This window comes from Phyllobates terribilis, unplaced genomic scaffold (genome assembly GCF_046119375.1).
Source record: "Phyllobates terribilis strain yellow unplaced genomic scaffold, ASM4611937v1 Scaffold_414__1_contigs__length_1644244, whole genome shotgun sequence".
NCBI classification, from domain to species: domain Eukaryota; kingdom Metazoa; phylum Chordata; class Amphibia; order Anura; family Dendrobatidae; genus Phyllobates; species Phyllobates terribilis.
In genome coordinates, this window is record NW_027363174.1 from 1,518,729 (window position 1) to 1,539,063 (window position 20,335).

The 20,335-nt window shown below is 45.5% G+C and overlaps 15 non-coding genes and 1 pseudogene across 15 annotated transcripts; all 16 read right to left on the reverse strand.

Annotated features, from left to right (window-relative positions):
- Positions 1-92: 92 nt before the first annotated feature.
- On the reverse strand, positions 93-283 carry LOC141225921 (U2 spliceosomal RNA). The gene has a single exon (XR_012293153.1). It is a non-coding gene; the product is annotated as a U2 spliceosomal RNA (small nuclear RNA).
- Positions 284-1,405: 1,122 nt separating this feature from the next.
- LOC141226194 (U2 spliceosomal RNA) lies at positions 1,406-1,596 on the reverse strand. Its single transcript, XR_012293419.1, has one exon. It is a non-coding gene; the product is annotated as a U2 spliceosomal RNA (small nuclear RNA).
- A 1,121-nt stretch (positions 1,597-2,717) lies between these two features.
- Positions 2,718-2,908, reverse strand: LOC141225922 (U2 spliceosomal RNA). Its single transcript, XR_012293154.1, has one exon. It is a non-coding gene; the product is annotated as a U2 spliceosomal RNA (small nuclear RNA).
- A 1,122-nt stretch (positions 2,909-4,030) lies between these two features.
- Positions 4,031-4,221, reverse strand: LOC141226195 (U2 spliceosomal RNA). Its single transcript, XR_012293420.1, has one exon. It is a non-coding gene; the product is annotated as a U2 spliceosomal RNA (small nuclear RNA).
- A 1,122-nt stretch (positions 4,222-5,343) lies between these two features.
- On the reverse strand, positions 5,344-5,534 carry LOC141226184 (U2 spliceosomal RNA). Its single transcript, XR_012293409.1, has one exon. It is a non-coding gene; the product is annotated as a U2 spliceosomal RNA (small nuclear RNA).
- A 1,121-nt stretch (positions 5,535-6,655) lies between these two features.
- On the reverse strand, positions 6,656-6,846 carry LOC141225923 (U2 spliceosomal RNA). Its single transcript, XR_012293155.1, has one exon. It is a non-coding gene; the product is annotated as a U2 spliceosomal RNA (small nuclear RNA).
- Positions 6,847-7,965: 1,119 nt separating this feature from the next.
- LOC141225925 (U2 spliceosomal RNA) lies at positions 7,966-8,156 on the reverse strand. The gene has a single exon (XR_012293156.1). It is a non-coding gene; the product is annotated as a U2 spliceosomal RNA (small nuclear RNA).
- A 1,121-nt stretch (positions 8,157-9,277) lies between these two features.
- Positions 9,278-9,468, reverse strand: LOC141226227 (U2 spliceosomal RNA). The gene has a single exon (XR_012293451.1). It is a non-coding gene; the product is annotated as a U2 spliceosomal RNA (small nuclear RNA).
- Positions 9,469-10,588: 1,120 nt separating this feature from the next.
- On the reverse strand, positions 10,589-10,779 carry LOC141225926 (U2 spliceosomal RNA). The gene has a single exon (XR_012293157.1). It is a non-coding gene; the product is annotated as a U2 spliceosomal RNA (small nuclear RNA).
- Positions 10,780-11,899: 1,120 nt separating this feature from the next.
- On the reverse strand, positions 11,900-12,090 carry LOC141226632 (U2 spliceosomal RNA). Its single transcript, XR_012293758.1, has one exon. It is a non-coding gene; the product is annotated as a U2 spliceosomal RNA (small nuclear RNA).
- A 1,120-nt stretch (positions 12,091-13,210) lies between these two features.
- On the reverse strand, positions 13,211-13,401 carry LOC141225927 (U2 spliceosomal RNA). The gene has a single exon (XR_012293158.1). It is a non-coding gene; the product is annotated as a U2 spliceosomal RNA (small nuclear RNA).
- Positions 13,402-14,517: 1,116 nt separating this feature from the next.
- Positions 14,518-14,703, reverse strand: LOC141226309 (U2 spliceosomal RNA). Its single transcript, XR_012293515.1, has one exon. It is a non-coding gene; the product is annotated as a U2 spliceosomal RNA (small nuclear RNA).
- A 789-nt stretch (positions 14,704-15,492) lies between these two features.
- Positions 15,493-15,584, reverse strand: LOC141226385 (U2 spliceosomal RNA; annotated as a pseudogene).
- A 1,102-nt stretch (positions 15,585-16,686) lies between these two features.
- On the reverse strand, positions 16,687-16,877 carry LOC141226674 (U2 spliceosomal RNA). Its single transcript, XR_012293799.1, has one exon. It is a non-coding gene; the product is annotated as a U2 spliceosomal RNA (small nuclear RNA).
- Positions 16,878-17,995: 1,118 nt separating this feature from the next.
- Positions 17,996-18,186, reverse strand: LOC141225928 (U2 spliceosomal RNA). Its single transcript, XR_012293159.1, has one exon. It is a non-coding gene; the product is annotated as a U2 spliceosomal RNA (small nuclear RNA).
- Positions 18,187-19,306: 1,120 nt separating this feature from the next.
- Positions 19,307-19,497, reverse strand: LOC141225929 (U2 spliceosomal RNA). Its single transcript, XR_012293160.1, has one exon. It is a non-coding gene; the product is annotated as a U2 spliceosomal RNA (small nuclear RNA).
- Positions 19,498-20,335: the final 838 nt, after the last annotated feature.

Genomic DNA, 20,335 nt, shown 5'->3' on the forward strand with positions numbered 1-20,335 from the left:
GCCAAAGAGTCCATCCCAAAATCCGACAAACAAGCAAAATGAACAAAAAGCATTGAATTCAATTCTTTCTGATTTTAGAAACTGCATTAAAGAAGGGGTGCACCGGTCCTGGAGATACTGCAATACCAGGTCAATGCGTGGAGTGGACAGAGCAAGCTCTTTTTCCATCTCCCTGTTCTAAAAATCCATTTAATATATGGTCCCCAGATAGGGGACGTATCAGATATTAAACTGATAAGAACAGATACTACACTTGATCTTAGCCAAAAGGCCGAGAAGCGATAACCAGAATTGGTTTCCGACTACGGTGCCACCCAAGGATTCTGAAAAGTCCATTTGTGGAGATGGCCACCTGGACTCCCGTTAAGAAGACATGCTGTCAACCTCTAGATCCCTCACATGCCTGCACTTTTCGGCTTGCTGCTGCTGCAATCCACGCGTTTTAGATCTGCATAACTCCACCTCTTTTAGCACAGTACCCTCAACCCCCGGCTGTTCCCACCCGCCTCAACACCGTTGGAAGGGAGGAGAACCAATTAAGGCGGGGGGGGGGGGTGGAACGAGCAGCTGTCTACCCTTAGCAGGAGGGTTGCTGATTAATTACCTCTCCTGCTGCTGCTGCTGCTGGCTGTCCAGCAGCAGACTGAAGGTGGCTGCTGCTGTGCGCAGGTATATAAAGGCTCAGAGCCTATTATGACACGCGCAGCCAGCGTTCCATTGCCACATTCCGTCTACTGCAGGCGGGATACCTGGATGGCTGAATGTCACTGAGAAGCTCACAGAGACCGCCATAAGCAACAGTTTAAAAGAATGCCACAGACTAATCAACCAAACTTTTTGGGTTGGTTTCTCTTTTATAGTCTGCAGGCATTAAATGAAAGAAGTCAGTGTTCCAGCAGAGGGAGACAACGTTTCAGAAAAGGCATTGTAGCAAACCAAAAAAGAAATTTTAAGCGCAGCAGAGTAACCAGCTCACATACCTGTTAGCTCAGGTGAGTTTAAAAGGCTGCTGTTGATAACAAGGGCATTTGCTAAATAGATGGTGTGTGTGCAACAATATACTGAAAGGTCAATTATATTGTGCAGCTTATCTCACCACCTGTAGTTATTTAAGTGAAAGCTCCAAAATGCTTGCCTAATATGTCTGTTTATCCAAAAGGAAGTATAGAGGGAGAGCTAGATAGATAGCATTGCATTACATTACATTACATGGCAATGCAATGCACAGTTGCTGAAGTTGAACCAAAATGAGCTTGTCATCTGGCTTCTGCAACTTTTAACATGAAAAATCCAATGAGGAGAAGAAAAGCAAAGCCAAAGAGTCCATCCCAAAATCCGACAAACAAGCAAAATGAACAAAAAGCATTGAATTCAATTCTTTCTGATTTTAGAAACTGCATTAAAGAAGGGGTGCACCGGTCCTGGAGATACTGCAATACCAGGTCAATGCGTGGAGTGGACAGAGCAAGCTCTTTTTCCATCTCCCTGTTCTAAAAATCCATTTAATATATGGTCCCCAGATAGGGGACGTATCAGATATTAAACTGATAAGAACAGATACTACACTTGATCTTAGCCAAAAGGTCGAGAAGCGATAACCAGAATTGGTTTCCGACTACGGTGCCACCCAAGGATTCTGAAAAGTCCATTTGTGGAGATGGCCACCTGGACTCCCGTTAAGAAGACATGCTGACAACCTCTAGATCCCTCACATGCCTGCACTTTTCGGCTTGCTGCTGCTGCAATCCACGCGTTTTAGATCTGCATAACTCCACCTCTTTTAGCACAGTACCCTCAACCCCCGGCTGTTCCCACCCGCCTCAACACCGTTGGAAGGGAGGAGAACCAATTAAGGCGGGGGGGGGGGTGGAACGAGCAGCTGTCTACCCTTAGCAGGAGGGTTGCTGATTAATTACCTCTCCTGCTGCTGCTGCTGCTGGCTGTCCAGCAGCAGACTGAAGGTGGCTGCTGCTGTGCGCAGGTATATAAAGGCTCAGAGCCTATTATGACACGCGCAGCCAGCGTTCCATTGCCACATTCCGTCTACTGCAGGCGGGATACCTGGATGGCTGAATGTCACTGAGAAGCTCACAGAGACCGCCATAAGCAACAGTTTAAAAGAATGCCACAGACTAATCAACCAAACTTTTTGGGTTGGTTTCTCTTTTATAGTCTGCAGGCATTAAATGAAAGAAGTCAGTGTTCCAGCAGAGGGAGACAACGTTTCAGAAAAGGCATTGTAGCAAACCAAAAAAGAAATTTTAAGCGCAGCAGAGTAACCAGCTCACATACCTGTTAGCTCAGGTGAGTTTAAAAGGCTGCTGTTGATAACAAGGGCATTTGCTAAATAGATGGTGTGTGTGCAACAATATACTGAAAGGTCAATTATATTGTGCAGCTTATCTCACCACCTGTAGTTATTTAGGTGAAAGCTCCAAAATGCTTGCCTAATATGTCTGTTTATCCAAAAGGAAGTATAGAGGGAGAGCTAGATAGATAGCATTGCATTACATTACATTACATGGCAATGCAATGCACAGTTGCTGAAGTTGAACCAAAATGAGCTTGTCATCTGGCTTCTGCAACTTTTAACATGAAAAATCCAATTAGGAGAAGAAAAGCAAAGCCAAAGAGTCCATCCCAAAATCCGACAAACAAGCAAAATGAACAAAAAGCATTGAATTCAATTCTTTCTGATTTTAGAAACTGCATTAAAGAAGGGGTGCACCGGTCCTGGAGATACTGCAATACCAGGTCAATGCGTGGAGTGGACAGAGCAAGCTCTTTTTCCATCTCCCTGTTCTAAAAATCCATTTAATATATGGTCCCCAGATAGGGGACGTATCAGATATTAAACTGATAAGAACAGATACTACACTTGATCTTAGCCAAAAGGCCGAGAAGCGATAACCAGAATTGGTTTCCGACTACGGTGCCACCCAAGGATTCTGAAAAGTCCATTTGTGGAGATGGCCACCTGGACTCCCGTTAAGAAGACATGCTGTCAACCTCTAGATCCCTCACATGCCTGCACTTTTCGGCTTGCTGCTGCTGCAATCCACGCGTTTTAGATCTGCATAACTCCACCTCTTTTAGCACAGTACCCTCAACCCCCGGCTGTTCCCACCCGCCTCAACACCGTTGGAAGGGAGGAGAACCAATTAAGGCGGGGGGGGGGGGTGGAACGAGCAGCTGTCTACCCTTAGCAGGAGGGTTGCTGATTAATTACCTCTCCTGCTGCTGCTGCTGCTGGCTGTCCAGCAGCAGACTGAAGGTGGCTGCTGCTGTGCGCAGGTATATAAAGGCTCAGAGCCTATTATGACACGCGCAGCCAGCGTTCCATTGCCACATTCCGTCTACTGCAGGCGGGATACCTGGATGGCTGAATGTCACTGAGAAGCTCACAGAGACCGCCATAAGCAACAGTTTAAAAGAATGCCACAGACTAATCAACCAAACTTTTTGGGTTGGTTTCTCTTTTATAGTCTGCAGGCATTAAATGAAAGAAGTCAGTGTTCCAGCAGAGGGAGACAACGTTTCAGAAAAGGCATTGTAGCAAACCAAAAAAGAAATTTTAAGCGCAGCAGAGTAACCAGCTCACATACCTGTTAGCTCAGGTGAGTTTAAAAGGCTGCTGTTGATAACAAGGGCATTTGCTAAATAGATGGTGTGTGTGCAACAATATACTGAAAGGTCAATTATATTGTGCAGCTTATCTCACCACCTGTAGTTATTTAGGTGAAAGCTCCAAAATGCTTGCCTAATATGTCTGTTTATCCAAAAGGAAGTATAGAGGGAGAGCTAGATAGATAGCATTGCATTACATTACATTACATGGCAATGCAATGCACAGTTGCTGAAGTTGAACCAAAATGAGCTTGTCATCTGGCTTCTGCAACTTTTAACATGAAAAATCCAATGAGGAGAAGAAAAGCAAAGCCAAAGAGTCCATCCCAAAATCCGACAAACAAGCAAAATGAACAAAAAGCATTGAATTCAATTCTTTCTGATTTTAGAAACTGCATTAAAGAAGGGGTGCACCGGTCCTGGAGATACTGCAATACCAGGTCAATGCGTGGAGTGGACAGAGCAAGCTCTTTTTCCATCTCCCTGTTCTAAAAATCCATTTAATATATGGTCCCCAGATAGGGGACGTATCAGATATTAAACTGATAAGAACAGATACTACACTTGATCTTAGCCAAAAGGTCGAGAAGCGATAACCAGAATTGGTTTCCGACTACGGTGCCACCCAAGGATTCTGAAAAGTCCATTTGTGGAGATGGCCACCTGGACTCCCGTTAAGAAGACATGCTGACAACCTCTAGATCCCTCACATGCCTGCACTTTTCGGCTTGCTGCTGCTGCAATCCACGCGTTTTAGATCTGCATAACTCCACCTCTTTTAGCACAGTACCCTCAACCCCCGGCTGTTCCCACCCGCCTCAACACCGTTGGAAGGGAGGAGAACCAATTAAGGCGGGGGGGGGGGGTGGAACGAGCAGCTGTCTACCCTTAGCAGGAGGGTTGCTGATTAATTACCTCTCCTGCTGCTGCTGCTGCTGGCTGTCCAGCAGCAGACTGAAGGTGGCTGCTGCTGTGCGCAGGTATATAAAGGCTCAGAGCCTATTATGACACGCGCAGCCAGCGTTCCATTGCCACATTCCGTCTACTGCAGGCGGGATACCTGGATGGCTGAATGTCACTGAGAAGCTCACAGAGACCGCCATAAGCAACAGTTTAAAAGAATGCCACAGACTAATCAACCTAACTTTTTGGGTTGGTTTCTCTTTTATAGTCTGCAGGCATTAAATGAAAGAAGTCAGTGTTCCAGCAGAGGGAGACAACGTTTCAGAAAAGGCATTGTAGCAAACCAAAAAAGAAATTTTAAGCGCAGCAGAGTAACCAGCTCACATACCTGTTAGCTCAGGTGAGTTTAAAAGGCTGCTGTTGATAACAAGGGCATTTGCTAAATAGATGGTGTGTGTGCAACAATATACTGAAAGGTCAATTATATTGTGCAGCTTATCTCACCACCTGTAGTTATTTAGGTGAAAGCTCCAAAATGCTTGCCTAATATGTCTGTTTATCCAAAAGGAAGTATAGAGGGAGAGCTAGATAGATAGCATTGCATTACATTACATTACATGGCAATGCAATGCACAGTTGCTGAAGTTGAACCAAAATGAGCTTGTCATCTGGCTTCTGCAACTTTTAACATGAAAAATCCAATGAGGAGAAGAAAAGCAAAGCCAAAGAGTCCATCCCAAAATCCGACAAACAAGCAAAATGAACAAAAAGCATTGAATTCAATTCTTTCTGATTTTAGAAACTGCATTAAAGAAGGGGTGCACCGGTCCTGGAGATACTGCAATACCAGGTCAATGCGTGGAGTGGACAGAGCAAGCTCTTTTTCCATCTCCCTGTTCTAAAAATCCATTTAATATATGGTCCCCAGATAGGGGACGTATCGGATATTAAACTGATAAGAACAGATACTACACTTGATCTTAGCCAAAAGGCCGAGAAGCGATAACCAGAATTGGTTTCCGACTACGGTGCCACCCAAGGATTCTGAAAAGTCCATTTGTGGAGATGGCCACCTGGACTCCCGTTAAGAAGACATGCTGTCAACCTCTAGATCCCTCACATGCCTGCACTTTTCGGCTTGCTGCTGCTGCAATCCACGCGTTTTAGATCTGCATAACTCCACCTCTTTTAGCACAGTACCCTCAACCCCCGGCTGTTCCCACCCGCCTCAACACCGTTGGAAGGGAGGAGAACCAATTAAGGCGGGGGGGGGGGTGGAACGAGCAGCTGTCTACCCTTAGCAGGAGGGTTGCTGATTAATTACCTCTCCTGCTGCTGCTGCTGCTGGCTGTCCAGCAGCAGACTGAAGGTGGCTGCTGCTGTGCGCAGGTATATAAAGGCTCAGAGCCTATTATGACACGCGCAGCCAGCGTTCCATTGCCACATTCCGTCTACTGCAGGCGGGATACCTGGATGGCTGAATGTCACTGAGAAGCTCACAGAGACCGCCATAAGTAACAGTTTAAAAGAATGCCACAGACTAATCAACCAAACTTTTTGGGTTGGTTTCTCTTTTATAGTCTGCAGGCATTAAATGAAAGAAGTCAGTGTTCCAGCAGAGGGAGACAACGTTTCAGAAAAGGCATTGTAGCAAACCAAAAAAGAAATTTTAAGCGCAGCAGAGTAACCAGCTCACATACCTGTTAGCTCAGGTGAGTTTAAAAGGCTGCTGTTGATAACAAGGGCATTTGCTAAATAGATGGTGTGTGTGCAACAATATACTGAAAGGTCAATTATATTGTGCAGCTTATCTCACCACCTGTAGTTATTTAGGTGAAAGCTCCAAAATGCTTGCCTAATATGTCTGTTTATCCAAAAGGAAGTATAGAGGGAGAGCTAGATAGATAGCATTGCATTACATTACATTACATGGCAATGCAATGCACAGTTGCTGAAGTTGAACCAAAATGAGCTTGTCATCTGGCTTCTGCAACTTTTAACATGAAAAATCCAATGAGGAGAAGAAAAGCAAAGCCAAAGAGTCCATCCCAAAATCCAACAAACAAGCCAAATGAACAAAAAGCATTGAATTCAATTCTTTCTGATTTTAGAAACTGCATTAAAGAAGGGGTGCACCGGTCCTGGAGATACTGCAATACCAGGTCAATGCGTGGAGTGGACAGAGCAAGCTCTTTTTCCATCTCCCTGTTCTAAAAATCCATTTAATATATGGTCCCCAGATAGGGGACGTATCAGATATTAAACTGATAAGAACAGATACTACACTTGATCTTAGCCAAAAGGCCGAGAAGCGATAACCAGAATTGGTTTCCGACTACGGTGCCACCCAAGGATTCTGAAAAGTCCATTTGTGGAGATGGCCACCTGGACTCCCGTTAAGAAGACATGCTGTCAACCTCTAGATCCCTCACATGCCTGCACTTTTCGGCTTGCTGCTGCTGCAATCCACGCGTTTTAGATCTGCATAACTCCACCTCTTTTAGCACAGTACCCTCAACCCCCGGCTGTTCCCACCCGCCTCAACACCGTTGGAAGGGAGGAGAACCAATTAAGGCGGGGGGGGGGTGGAACGAGCAGCTGTCTACCCTTAGCAGGAGGGTTGCTGATTAATTACCTCTCCTGCTGCTGCTGCTGCTGGCTGTCCAGCAGCAGACTGAAGGTGGCTGCTGCTGTGCGCAGGTATATAAAGGCTCAGAGCCTATTATGACACGCGCAGCCAGCGTTCCATTGCCACATTCCGTCTACTGCAGGCGGGATACCTGGATGGCTGAATGTCACTGAGAAGCTCACAGACACCGCCATAAGTAACAGTTTAAAAGAATGCCACAGACTAATCAACCAAACTTTTTGGGTTGGTTTCTCTTTTATAGTCTGCAGGCATTAAATGAAAGAAGTCAGTGTTCCAGCAGAGGGAGACAACGTTTCAGAAAAGGCATTGTAGCAAACCAAAAAAGAAATTTTAAGCGCAGCAGAGTAACCAGCTCACATACCTGTTAGCTCAGGTGAGTTTAAAAGGCTGCTGTTGATAACAAGGGCATTTGCTAAATAGATGGTGTGTGTGCAACAATATACTGAAAGGTCAATTATATTGTGCAGCTTATCTCACCACCTGTAGTTATTTAGGTGAAAGCTCCAAAATGCTTGCCTAATATGTCTGTTTATCCAAAAGGAAGTATAGAGGGAGAGCTAGATAGATAGCATTGCATTACATTACATTACATGGCAATGCAATGCACAGTTGCTGAAGTTGAACCAAAATGAGCTTGTCATCTGGCTTCTGCAACTTTAACATGAAAAATCCAATGAGGAGAAGAAAAGCAAAGCCAAAGAGTCCATCCCAAAATCCGACAAACAAGCAAAATGAACAAAAAGCATTGAATTCAATTCTTTCTGATTTTAGAAACTGCATTAAAGAAGGGGTGCACCGGTCCTGGAGATACTGCAATACCAGGTCAATGCGTGGAGTGGACAGAGCAAGCTCTTTTTCCATCTCCCTGTTCTAAAAATCCATTTAATATATGGTCCCCAGATAGGGGACGTATCAGATATTAAACTGATAAGAACAGATACTACACTTGATCTTAGCCAAAAGGCCGAGAAGCGATAACCAGAATTGGTTTCCGACTACGGTGCCACCCAAGGATTCTGAAAAGTCCATTTGTGGAGATGGCCACCTGGACTCCCGTTGAGAAGACATGCTGTCAACCTCTAGATCCCTCACATGCCTGCACTTTTCGGCTTGCTGCTGCTGCAATCCACGCGTTTTAGATCTGCATAACTCCACCTCTTTTAGCACAGTACCCTCAACCCCCGGCTGTTCCCACCCGCCTCAACACCGTTGGAAGGGAGGAGAACCAATTAAGGCGGGGGGGGGGGTGGAACGAGCAGCTGTCTACCCTTAGCAGGAGGGTTGCTGATTAATTACCTCTCCTGCTGCTGCTGCTGCTGGCTGTCCAGCAGCAGACTGAAGGTGGCTGCTGCTGTGCGCAGGTATATAAAGGCTCAGAGCCTATTATGACACGCGCAGCCAGCGTTCCATTGCCACATTCCGTCTACTGCAGGCGGGATACCTGGATGGCTGAATGTCACTGAGAAGCTCACAGAGACCGCCATAAGCAACAGTTTAAAAGAATGCCACAGACTAATCAACCAAACTTTTTGGGTTGGTTTCTCTTTTATAGTCTGCAGGCATTAAATGAAAGAAGTCAGTGTTCCAGCAGAGGGAGACAACGTTTCAGAAAAGGCATTGTAGCAAACCAAAAAAGAAATTTTAAGCGCAGCAGAGTAACCAGCTCACATACCTGTTAGCTCAGGTGAGTTTAAAAGGCTGCTGTTGATAACAAGGGCATTTGCTAAATAGATGGTGTGTGTGCAACAATATACTGAAAGGTCAATTATATTGTGCAGCTTATCTCACCACCTGTAGTTATTTAGGTGAAAGCTCCAAAATGCTTGCCTAATATGTCTGTTTATCCAAAAGGAAGTATAGAGGGAGAGCTAGATAGATAGCATTGCATTACATTACATTACATGGCAATGCAATGCACAGTTGCTGAAGTTGAACCAAAATGAGCTTGTCATCTGGCTTCTGCAACTTTTAATATGAAAAATCCAATGAGGAGAAGAAAAGCAAAGCCAAAGAGTCCATCCCAAAATCCGACAAACAAGAAAAATGAACAAAAAGCATTGAATTCAATTCTTTCTGATTTTAGAAACTGCATTAAAGAAGGGGTGCACCGCTCCTGGAGATACTGCAATACCAGGTCAATGCGTGGAGTGGACAGAGCAAGCTCTTTTTCCATCTCCCTGTTCTAAAAATCCATTTAATATATGGTCCCCAGATAGGGGACGTATCAGATATTAAACTGATAAGAACAGATACTACACTTGATCTTAGCCAAAAGGCCGAGTAGCGATAACCAGAATTGGTTTCCGACTACGGTGCCACCCAAGGATTCTGAAAAGTCCATTTGTGGAGATGGCCACCTGGACTCCCGTTAAGAAGACATGCTGTCAACCTCTAGATCCCTCACATGCCTGCACTTTTCGGCTTGCTGCTGCTGAAATCCACGCGTTTTAGATCTGCATAACTCCACCTCTTTTAGCACAGTACCCTCAACCCCCGGCTGTTCCCACCCGCCTCAACACCGTTGGAAGGGAGGAGAACCAATTAAGGCGGGGGGGGGGTGGAACGAGCAGCTGTCTACCCTTAGCAGGAGGGTTGCTGATTAATTACCTCTCCTGCTGCTGCTGCTGCTGGCTGTCCAGCAGCAGACTGAAGGTGGCTGCTGCTGTGCGCAGGTATATAAAGGCTCAGAGCCTATTATGACACGCGCAGCCAGCGTTCCATTGCCACATTCCGTCTACTGCAGGCGGGATACCTGGATGGCTGAATGTCACTGAGAAGCTCACAGAGACCGCCATAAGTAACAGTTTAAAAGAATGCCACAGACTAATCAACCAAACTTTTTGGGTTGGTTTCTCTTTTATAGTCTGCAGGCATTAAATGAAAGAAGTCAGTGTTCCAGCAGAGGGAGACAACGTTTCAGAAAAGGCATTGTAGCAAACCAAAAAAGAAACTTTAAGCGCAGCAGAGTAACCAGCTCACATACCTGTTAGCTCAGGTGAGTTTAAAAGGCTGCTGTTGATAACAAGGGCATTTGCTAAATAGATGGTGTGTGTGCAACAATATACTGAAAGGTCAATTATATTGTGCAGCTTATCTCACCACCTGTAGTTATTTAGGTGAAAGCTCCAAAATGCTTGCCTAATATGTCTGTTTATCCAAAAGGAAGTATAGAGGGAGAGCTAGATAGATAGCATTGCATTACATTACATTACATGGCAATGCAATGCACAGTTGCTGAAGTTGAACCAAAATGAGCTTGTCATCTGGCTTCTGCAACTTTTAACATGAAAAATCCAATGAGGAGAAGAAAAGCAAAGCCAAAGAGTCCATCCCAAAATCCGACAAACAAGCAAAATGAACAAAAAGCATTGAATTCAATTCTTTCTGATTTTAGAAACTGCATTAAAGAAGGGGTGCACCGGTCCTGGAGATACTGCAATACCAGGTCAATGCGTGGAGTGGACAGAGCAAGCTCTTTTTCCATCTCCCTGTTCTAAAAATCCATTTAATATATGGTCCCCAGATAGGGGACGTATCAGATATTAAACTGATAAGAACAGATACTACACTTGATCTTAGCCAAAAGGCCGAGAAGCGATAACCAGAATTGGTTTCCGACTACGGTGCCACCCAAGGATTCTGAAAAGTCCATTTGTGGAGATGGCCACCTGGACTCCCGTTGAGAAGACATGCTGTCAACCTCTAGATCCCTCACATGCCTGCACTTTTCGGCTTGCTGCTGCTGCAATCCACGCGTTTTAGATCTGCATAACTCCACCTCTTTTAGCACAGTACCCTCAACCCCCGGCTGTTCCCACCCGCCTCAACACCGTTGGAAGGGAGGAGAACCAATTAAGGCGGGGGGGGGGTGGAACGAGCAGCTGTCTACCCTTAGCAGGAGGGTTGCTGATTAATTACCTCTCCTGCTGCTGCTGCTGCTGGCTGTCCAGCAGCACACTGAAGGTGGCTGCTGCTGTGCGCAGGTATATAAAGGCTCAGAGCCTATTATGACACGCGCAGCCAGCGTTCCATTGCCACATTCCGTCTACTGCAGGCGGGATACCTGGATGGCTGAATGTCACTGAGAAGCTCACAGAGACCGCCATAAGCAACAGTTTAAAAGAATGCCACAGACTAATCAACCAAACTTTTTGGGTTGGTTTCTCTTTTATAGTCTGCAGGCATTAAATGAAAGAAGTCAGTGTTCCAGCAGAGGGAGACAACGTTTCAGAAAAGGCATTGTAGCAAACCAAAAAAGAAATTTTAAGCGCAGCAGAGTAACCAGCTCACATACCTGTTAGCTCAGGTGAGTTTAAAAGGCTGCTGTTGATAACAAGGGCATTTGCTAAATAGATGGTGTGTGTGCAACAATATACTGAAAGGTCAATTATATTGTGCAGCTTATCTCACCACCTGTAGTTATTTAGGTGAAAGCTCCAAAATGCTTGCCTAATATGTCTGTTTATCCAAAAGGAAGTATAGAGGGAGAGCTAGATAGATAGCATTGCATTACATTACATTACATGGCAATGCAATGCACAGTTGCTGAAGTTGAACCAAAATGAGCTTGTCATCTGGCTTCTGCAACTTTTAACATGAAAAATCCAATGAGGAGAAGAAAAGCAAAGCCAAAGAGTCCATCCCAAAATCCGACAAACAAGCAAAATGAACAAAAAGCATTGAATTCAATTCTTTCTGATTTTAGAAACTGCATTAAAGAAGGGGTGCACCGCTCCTGGAGATACTGCAATACCAGGTCAATGCGTGGAGTGGACAGAGCAAGCTCTTTTTCCATCTCCCTGTTCTAAAAATCCATTTAATATATGGTCCCCAGATAGGGGACGTATCAGATATTAAACTGATAAGAACAGATACTACACTTGATCTTAGCCAAAAGGCCGAGAAGCGATAACCAGAATTGGTTTCCGACTACGGTGCCACCCAAGGATTCTGAAAAGTCCATTTGTGGAGATGGCCACCTGGACTCCCGTTAAGAAGACATGCTGTCAACCTCTAGATCCCTCACATGCCTGCACTTTTCGGCTTGCTGCTGCTGCAATCCACGCGTTTTAGATCTGCATAACTCCACCTCTTTTAGCACAGTACCCTCAACCCCCGGCTGTTCCCACCCGCCTCAACACCGTTGGAAGGGAGGAGAACCAATTAAGGCGGGGGGGGGGTGGAACGAGCAGCTGTCTACCCTTAGCAGGAGGGTTGCTGATTAATTACCTCTCCTGCTGCTGCTGCTGCTGGCTGTCCAGCAGCAGACTGAAGGTGGCTGCTGCTGTGCGCAGGTATATAAAGGCTCAGAGCCTATTATGACACGCGCAGCCAGCGTTCCATTGCCACATTCCGTCTACTGCAGGCGGGATACCTGGATGGCTGAATGTCACTGAGAAGCTCACAGAGACCGCCATAAGCAACAGTTTAAAAGAATGCCACAGACTAATCAACCAAACTTTTTGGGTTGGTTTCTCTTTTATAGTCTGCAGGCATTAAATGAAAGAAGTCAGTGTTCCAGCAGAGGGAGACAACGTTTCAGAAAAGGCATTGTAGCAAACCAAAAAAGAAATTTTAAGTGCAGCAGAGTAACCAGCTCACATACCTGTTAGCTCAGGTGAGTTTAAAAGGCTGCTGTTGATAACAAGGGCATTTGCTAAATAGATGGTGTGTGTGCAACAATATACTGAAAGGTCAATTATATTATGCAGCTTATCTCACCACCTGTAGTTATTTAGGTGAAAGCTCCAAAATGCTTGCCTAATATGTCTGTTTATCCAAAAGGAAGTATAGAGGGAAAGCTAGATAGATAGCATTGCATTACATTACATTACATGGCAATGCAATGCACAGTTGCTGAAGTTGAACCAAAATGAGCTTGTCATCTGGCTTCTGCAACTTTTAACATGAAAAATCCAATGAGGAGAAGAAAAGCAAAGCCAAAGAGTCCATCCCAAAATCCGACAAACAAGCAAAATGAACAAAAAGCATTGAATTCAATTCTTTCTGATTTTAGAAACTGCATTAAAGAAGGGGTGCACCGGTCCTGGAGATACTGCAATACCAGGTCAATGCGTGGAGTGGACAGAGCAAGCTCTTTTTCCATCTCCCTGTTCTAAAAATCCATTTAATATATGGTCCCCAGATAGGGGACGTATCAGATATTAAACTGATAAGAACAGATACTACACTTGATCTTAGCCAAAAGGCCGAGAAGCGATAACCAGAATTGGTTTCCGACTACGGTGCCACCCAAGGATTCTGAAAAGTCCATTTGTGGAGATGGCCACCTGGACTCCCGTTAAGAAGACATGCTGTCAACCTCTAGATCCCTCACATGCCTGCACTTTTCGGCTTGCTGCTGCTGCAATCCACGCGTTTTAGATCTGCATAACTCCACCTCTTTTAGCACAGTACCCTCAACCCCCGGCTGTTCCCACCCGCCTCAACACCGTTGGAAGGGAGGAGAACCAATTAAGGCGGGGGGGGGGGTGGAACGAGCAGCTGTCTACCCTTAGCAGGAGGGTTGCTGATTAATTACCTCTCCTGCTGCTGCTGGCTGTCCAGCAGCAGACTGAAGGTGGCTGCTGCTGTGCGCAGGTATATAAAGGCTCAGAGCCTATTATGACACGCGCAGCCAGCGTTCCATTGCCACATTCCGTCTACTGCAGGCGGGATACCTGGATGGCTGAATGTCACTGAGAAGCTCACAGAGACCGCCATAAGCAACAGTTTAAAAGAATGCCACAGACTAATCAACCAAACTTTTTGGGTTGGTTTCTCTTTTATAGTCTGCAGGCATTAAATGAAAGAAGTCAGTGTTCCAGCAGAGGGAGACAACGTTTCAGAAAAGGCATTGTAGCAAACCAAAAAAAGAAATTTTAAGTGCAGCAGAGTAACCAGCTCACATACCTGTTAGCTCAGGTGAGTTTAAAAGGCTGCTGTTGATAACAAGGGCATTTGCTAAATAGATGGTGTGTGTGCAACAATATACTGAAAGGTCAATTATATTGTGCAGCTTATCTCACCACCTGTAGTTATTTAGGTGAAAGCTCCAAAATGCTTGCCTAATATGTCTGTTTATCCAAAAGGAAGTATAGAGGGAGAGCTAGATAGATAGCATTGCATTACATTACATTACATGGCAATGCAATGCACAGTTGCTGAAGTTGAACCAAAATGAGCTTGTCATCTGGCTTCTGCAACTTTTAACATGAAAAATCCAATGAGGAGAAGAAAAGCAAAGCCAAAGAGTCCATCCCAAAATCCGACAAACAAGCAAAATGCACAAAAAGCATTGAATTCAATTCTTTCTGATTTTAGAAACTGCATTAAAGAAGGGGTGCACCGGTCCTGGAGATACTGCAATACCAGGTCTATGCGTGGAGTGGACAGAGCAAGCTCTTTTTCCATCTCCCTGTTCTAAAAATCCATTTAATATATGGTCCCCAGATAGGGGACGTATCAGATATTAAACTGATAAGAACAGATTTTTTTTTTTTTTATCGAAAGCCCGAATTCGTGTACAAAACCCGAGTGCGCTTAAAAAAGTGACAAGTGCCACAAAAAAAGTGCACTAGGATGCTGGTCTTCTTGAAACCCTCTCCAAAAGGAGAAGGGTCCCCCAAACCATTCCCCGTCCCTCCGAGCCAGAAGGCCACAGCGAGGAACAGGGACAAATAGCCACCTCCAGCCGGAGCCAGAGGCGACCCAATCTTACCCCCAGCACCTGCCCGAGTTCTCACCCGAGCAAGGCACTGGGAGCCAAAGACTGTGCTCCCCTCCCGGAAGAGGGGAGCCAACAACGCTCTCCTCCCGAAAGAGGAGAGCCAGGGGGGTTCAGGGGGGAGCGGAACCTGATGGCCACACACTCCCCCCCTAGACCTGCCAAGAGAGGAACCCGTAAGGGAACCGCATCCCGACAAAATCCTAGTAGGACGTGACACACGTGAATAAGTGGACACACAGTGACAAAGAAATTAAATAAATAGTGAAGGTTTCACAGTATAATACTGCCCGGACCTTCGACCGGGAATTGAAAAATTCCCCATCCTAAGGCCAGAAGGCCCGGAATAAGGGTGTGTGCGAAGAAAGAAAATTTAAAGTGCTTGTGCAAATGTGCCATAAACTCAAGTGGGGTTCCCAATCCCAGTGAGTTAAGGCACCCCAGGGTCACCACTCCTGGGGCACTTCACACTTCGGGCTTTCGATCTTCCCCGGCCCAATGGCGTCGATCCTGGGGGGCCATGCTTTCCACCAGATGACTATATTAGCCACCTGGCGTACTAACAAGCGCCTAAACCCCAGTGTGCATAATGTATCAATCTACTAGGGCGGCCAACATCCAAAACCGCCTTTTCGAAAGATACTACACTTGATCTTAGCCAAAAGGCCGAGAAGCGATAACCAGAATTGGTTTCCGACTACGGTGCCACCCAAGGATTCTGAAAAGTCCATTTGTGGAGATGGCCACCTGGACTCCCGTTAAGAAGACATGCTGTCAACCTCTAGATCCCTCACATGCCTGCACTTTTCGGCTTGCTGCTGCTGCAATCCACGCGTTTTAGATCTGCATAACTCCACCTCTTTTAGCACAGTACCCTCAACCCCCGGCTGTTCCCACCCGCCTCAACACCGTTGGAAGGGAGGAGAACCAATTAAGGCGGGGGGGGGTGGAACGAGCAGGAGGGTTGCTGATTAATTACCTCTCCTGCTGCTGCTGCTGCTGGCTGTCCAGCAGCAGACTGAAGGTGGCTGCTGCTGTGCGCAGGTATATAAAGGCTCAGAGCCTATTATGACACGCGCAGCCAGCGTTCCATTGCCACATTCCGTCTACTGCAGGCGGGATACCTGGATGGCTGAATGTCACTGAGAAGCTCACAGAGACCGCCATAAGCAACAGTTTAAAAGAATGCCACAGACTAATCAACCAAACTTTTTGGGTTGGTTTCTCTTTTATAGTCTGCAGGCATTAAATGAAAGAAGTCAGTGTTCCAGCAGAGGGAGACAACGTTTCAGAAAAGGCATTGTAGCAAACCAAAAAAGAAATTTTAAGCGCAGCAGAGTAACCAGCTCACATACCTGTTAGCTCAGGTGAGTTTAAAAGGCTGCTGTTGATAACAAGGGCATTTGCTAAATAGATGGTGTGTGTGCAACAATATACTGAAAGGTCAATTATATTGTGCAGCTTATCTCACCACCTGTAGTTATTTAGGTGAAAGCTCCAAAATGCTTGCCTAATATGTCTGTTTATCCAAAAGGAAGTATAGAGGGAGAGCTAGATAGATAGCATTGCATTACATTACATTACATGGCAATGCAATGCACAGTTGCTGAAGTTGAACCAAAATGAGCTTGTCATCTGGCTTCTGCAACTTTTAACATGAAAAATCCAATGAGGAGAAGAAAAGCAAAGCCAAAGAGTCCATCCCAAAATCCGACAAACAAGCAAAATGAACAAAAAGCATTGAATTCAATTCTTTCTGATTTTAGAAACTGCATTAAAGAAGGGGTGCACTGGTCCTGGAGATACTGCAATACCAGGTCAATGCGTGGAGTGGACAGAGCAAGCTCTTTTTCCATCTCCCTGTTCTAAAAATCCATTTAATATATGGTCCCCAGATAGGGGACGTATCAGATATTAAACTGATAAGAACAGATACTACACTTGATCTTAGCCAAAAGGCCGAGAAGCGATAACCAGAATTGGTTTCCGACTACGGTGCCACCCAAGGATTCTGAAAAGTCCATTTGTGGAGATGGCCACCTGGACTCCCGTTAAGAAGACATGCTGTCAACCTCTAGATCCCTCACATGCCTGCACTTTTCGGCTTGCTGCTGCTGCAATCCACGCGTTTTAGATCTGCATAACTCCACCTCTTTTAGCACAGTACCCTCAACCCCCGGCTGTTCCCACCCGCCTCAACACCGTTGGAAGGGAGGAGAACCGATTAAGGCGGGGGGGGGGGTGGAACGAGCAGCTGTCTACCCTTAGCAGGAGGGTTGCTGATTAATTACCTCTCCTGCTGCTGCTGCTGGCTGTCCAGCAGCAGACTGAAGGTGGCTGCTGCTGTGCGCAGGTATATAATGGCTCAGAGCCTATTATGACACGCGCAGCCAGCGTTCCATTGCCACATTCCGTCTACTGCAGGCGGGATACCTGGATGGCTGAATGTCACTGAGAAGCTCACAGAGACCGCCATAAGCAACAGTTTAAAAGAATGCCACAGACTAATCAACCAAACTTTTTGGGTTGGTTTCTCTTTTATAGTCTGCAGGCATTAAATGAAAGAAGTCAGTGTTCCAGCAGAGGGAGACAACGTTTCAGAAAAGGCATTGTAGCAAACCAAAAAAGAAATTTTAAGCGCAGCAGAGTAACCAGCTCACATACCTGTTAGCTCAGGTGAGTTTAAAAGGCTGCTGTTGATAACAAGGGCATTTGCTAAATAGATTGTGTGTGTGCAACAATATACTGAAAGGTCAATTATATTGTGCAGCTTATCTCACCACCTGTAGTTATTTAGGTGAAAGCTCCAAAATGCTTGCCTAATATGTCTGTTTATCCAAAAGGAAGTATAGAGGGAGAGCTAGATAGATAGCATTGCATTACATTACATTACATGGCAATGCAATGCACAGTTGCTGAAGTTGAACCAAAATGAGCTTGTCATCTGGCTTCTGCAACTTTTAACATGAAAAATCCAATGAGGAGAAGAAAAGCAAAGCCAAAGAGTCCATCCCAAAATCCGACAAACAAGCAAAATGAACAAAAAGCATTGAATTCAATTCTTTCTGATTTTAGAAACTGCATTAAAGAAGGGGTGCACCGGTCCTGGAGATACTGCAATACCAGGTCAATGCGTGGAGTGGACAGAGCAAGCTCTTTTTCCATCTCCCTGTTCTAAAAATCCATTTAATATATGGTCCCCAGATAGGGGACGTATCAGATATTAAACTGATAAGAACAGATACTACACTTGATCTTAGCCAAAAGGCCGAGAAGCGATAACCAGAATTGGTTTCCGACTACGGTGCCACCCAAGGATTCTGAAAAGTCCATTTGTGGAGATGGCCACCTGGACTCCCGTTAAGAAGACATGCTGTCAACCTCTAGATCCCTCACATGCCTGCACTTTCCGGCTTGCTGCTGCTGCAATCCACGCGTTTTAGATCTGCATAACTCCACCTCTTTTAGCACAGTACCCTCAACCCACGGCTGTTCCCACCCGCCTCAACACCGTTGGAAGGGAGGAGAACCAATTAAGGCGGGGGGGGGGTGGAACGAGCAGCTGTCTACCCTTAGCAGGAGGGTTGCTGATTAATTACCTCTCCTGCTGCTGCTGCTGCTGGCTGTCCAGCAGCAGACTGAAGGTGGCTGCTGCTGTGCGCAGGTATATAAAGGCTCAGAGCCTATTATGACACGCGCAGCCAGCGTTCCATTGCCACATTCCGTCTACTGCAGGCGGGATACCTGGATGGCTGAATGTCACTGAGAAGCTCACAGAGACCGCCATAAGCAACAGTTTAAAAGAATGCCACAGACTAATCAACCAAACTTTTTGGGTTGGTTTCTCTTTTATAGTCTGCAGGCATTAAATGAAAGAAGTCAGTGTTCCAGCAGAGGGAGACAACGTTTCAGAAAAGGCATTGTAGCAAACCAAAAAAGAAATTTTAAGCGCAGCAGAGTAACCAGCTCACATACCTGTTAGCTCAGGTGAGTTTAAAAGGCTGCTGTTGATAACAAGGGCATTTGCTAAATAGATGGTGTGTGTGCAACAATATACTGAAAGGTCAATTATATTGTGCAGCTTATCTCACCACCTGTAGTTATTTAGGTGAAAGCTCCAAAATGCTTGCCTAATATGTCTGTTTATCCAAAAGGAAGTATAGAGGGAGAGCTAGATAGATAGCATTGCATTACATTACATTACATGGCAATGCAATGCACAGTTGCTGAAGTTGAACCAAAATGAGCTTGTCATCTGGCTTCTGCAACTTTTAACATGAAAAATCCAATGAGGAGAAGAAAAGCAAAGCCAAAGAGTCCATCCCAAAATCCGACAAACAAGCAAAATGAACAAAAAGCATTGAATTCAATTCTTTCTGATTTTAGAAACTGCATTAAAGAAGGGGTGCACCGGTCCTGGAGATACTGCAATACCAGGTCAATGCGTGGAGTGGACAGAGCAAGCTCTTTTTCCATCTCCCTGTTCTAAAAATCCATTTAATATATGGTCCCCAGATAGGGGACGTATCAGATATTAAACTGATAAGAACAGATACTACACTTGATCTTAGCCAAAAGGCCGAGAAGCGATAACCAGAATTGGTTTCCGACTACGGTGCCACCCAAGGATTCTGAAAAGTCCATTTGTGGAGATGGCCACCTGGACTCCCGTTAAGAAGACATGCTGTCAACCTCTAGATCCCTCACATGCCTGCACTTTTCGGCTTGCTGCTGCTGCAATCCACGCGTTTTAGATCTGCATAACTCCACCTCTTTTAGCACAGTACCCTCAACCCCCGGCTGTTCCCACCCGCCTCAACACCGTTGGAAGGGAGGAGAACCAATTAAGGCGGGGGGGGGTGGAACGAGCAGCTGTCTACCCTTAGCAGGAGGGTTGCTGATTAATTACCTCTCCTGCTGCTGCTGCTGCTGGCTGTCCAGCAGCAGACTGAAGGTGGCTGCTGCTGTGCGCAGGTATATAAAGGCTCAGAGCCTATTATGACACGCGCAGCCAGCGTTCCATTGCCACATTCCGTCTACTGCAGGCGGGATACCTGGATGGCTGAATGTCACTGAGAAGCTCACAGAGACCGCCATAAGCAACAGTTTAAAAGAATGCCACAGACTAATCAACCAAACTTTTTGGGTTGGTTTCTCTTTTATAGTCTGCAGGCATTAAATGAAAGAAGTCAGTGTTCCAGCAGAGGGAGACAACGTTTCAGAAAAGGAATTGTAGCAAACCAAAAAAGAAATTTTAAGCGCAGCAGAGTAACCAGCTCACATTCCTGTTAGCTCAGGTGAGTTTAAAAGGCTGCTCTTGATAACAAGGGCATTTGCTAAATAGATGGTGTGTGTGCAACAATATACTGAAAGGTCAATTATATTGTGCAGCTTATCTCACCACCTGTAGTTATTTAGGTGAAAGCTCC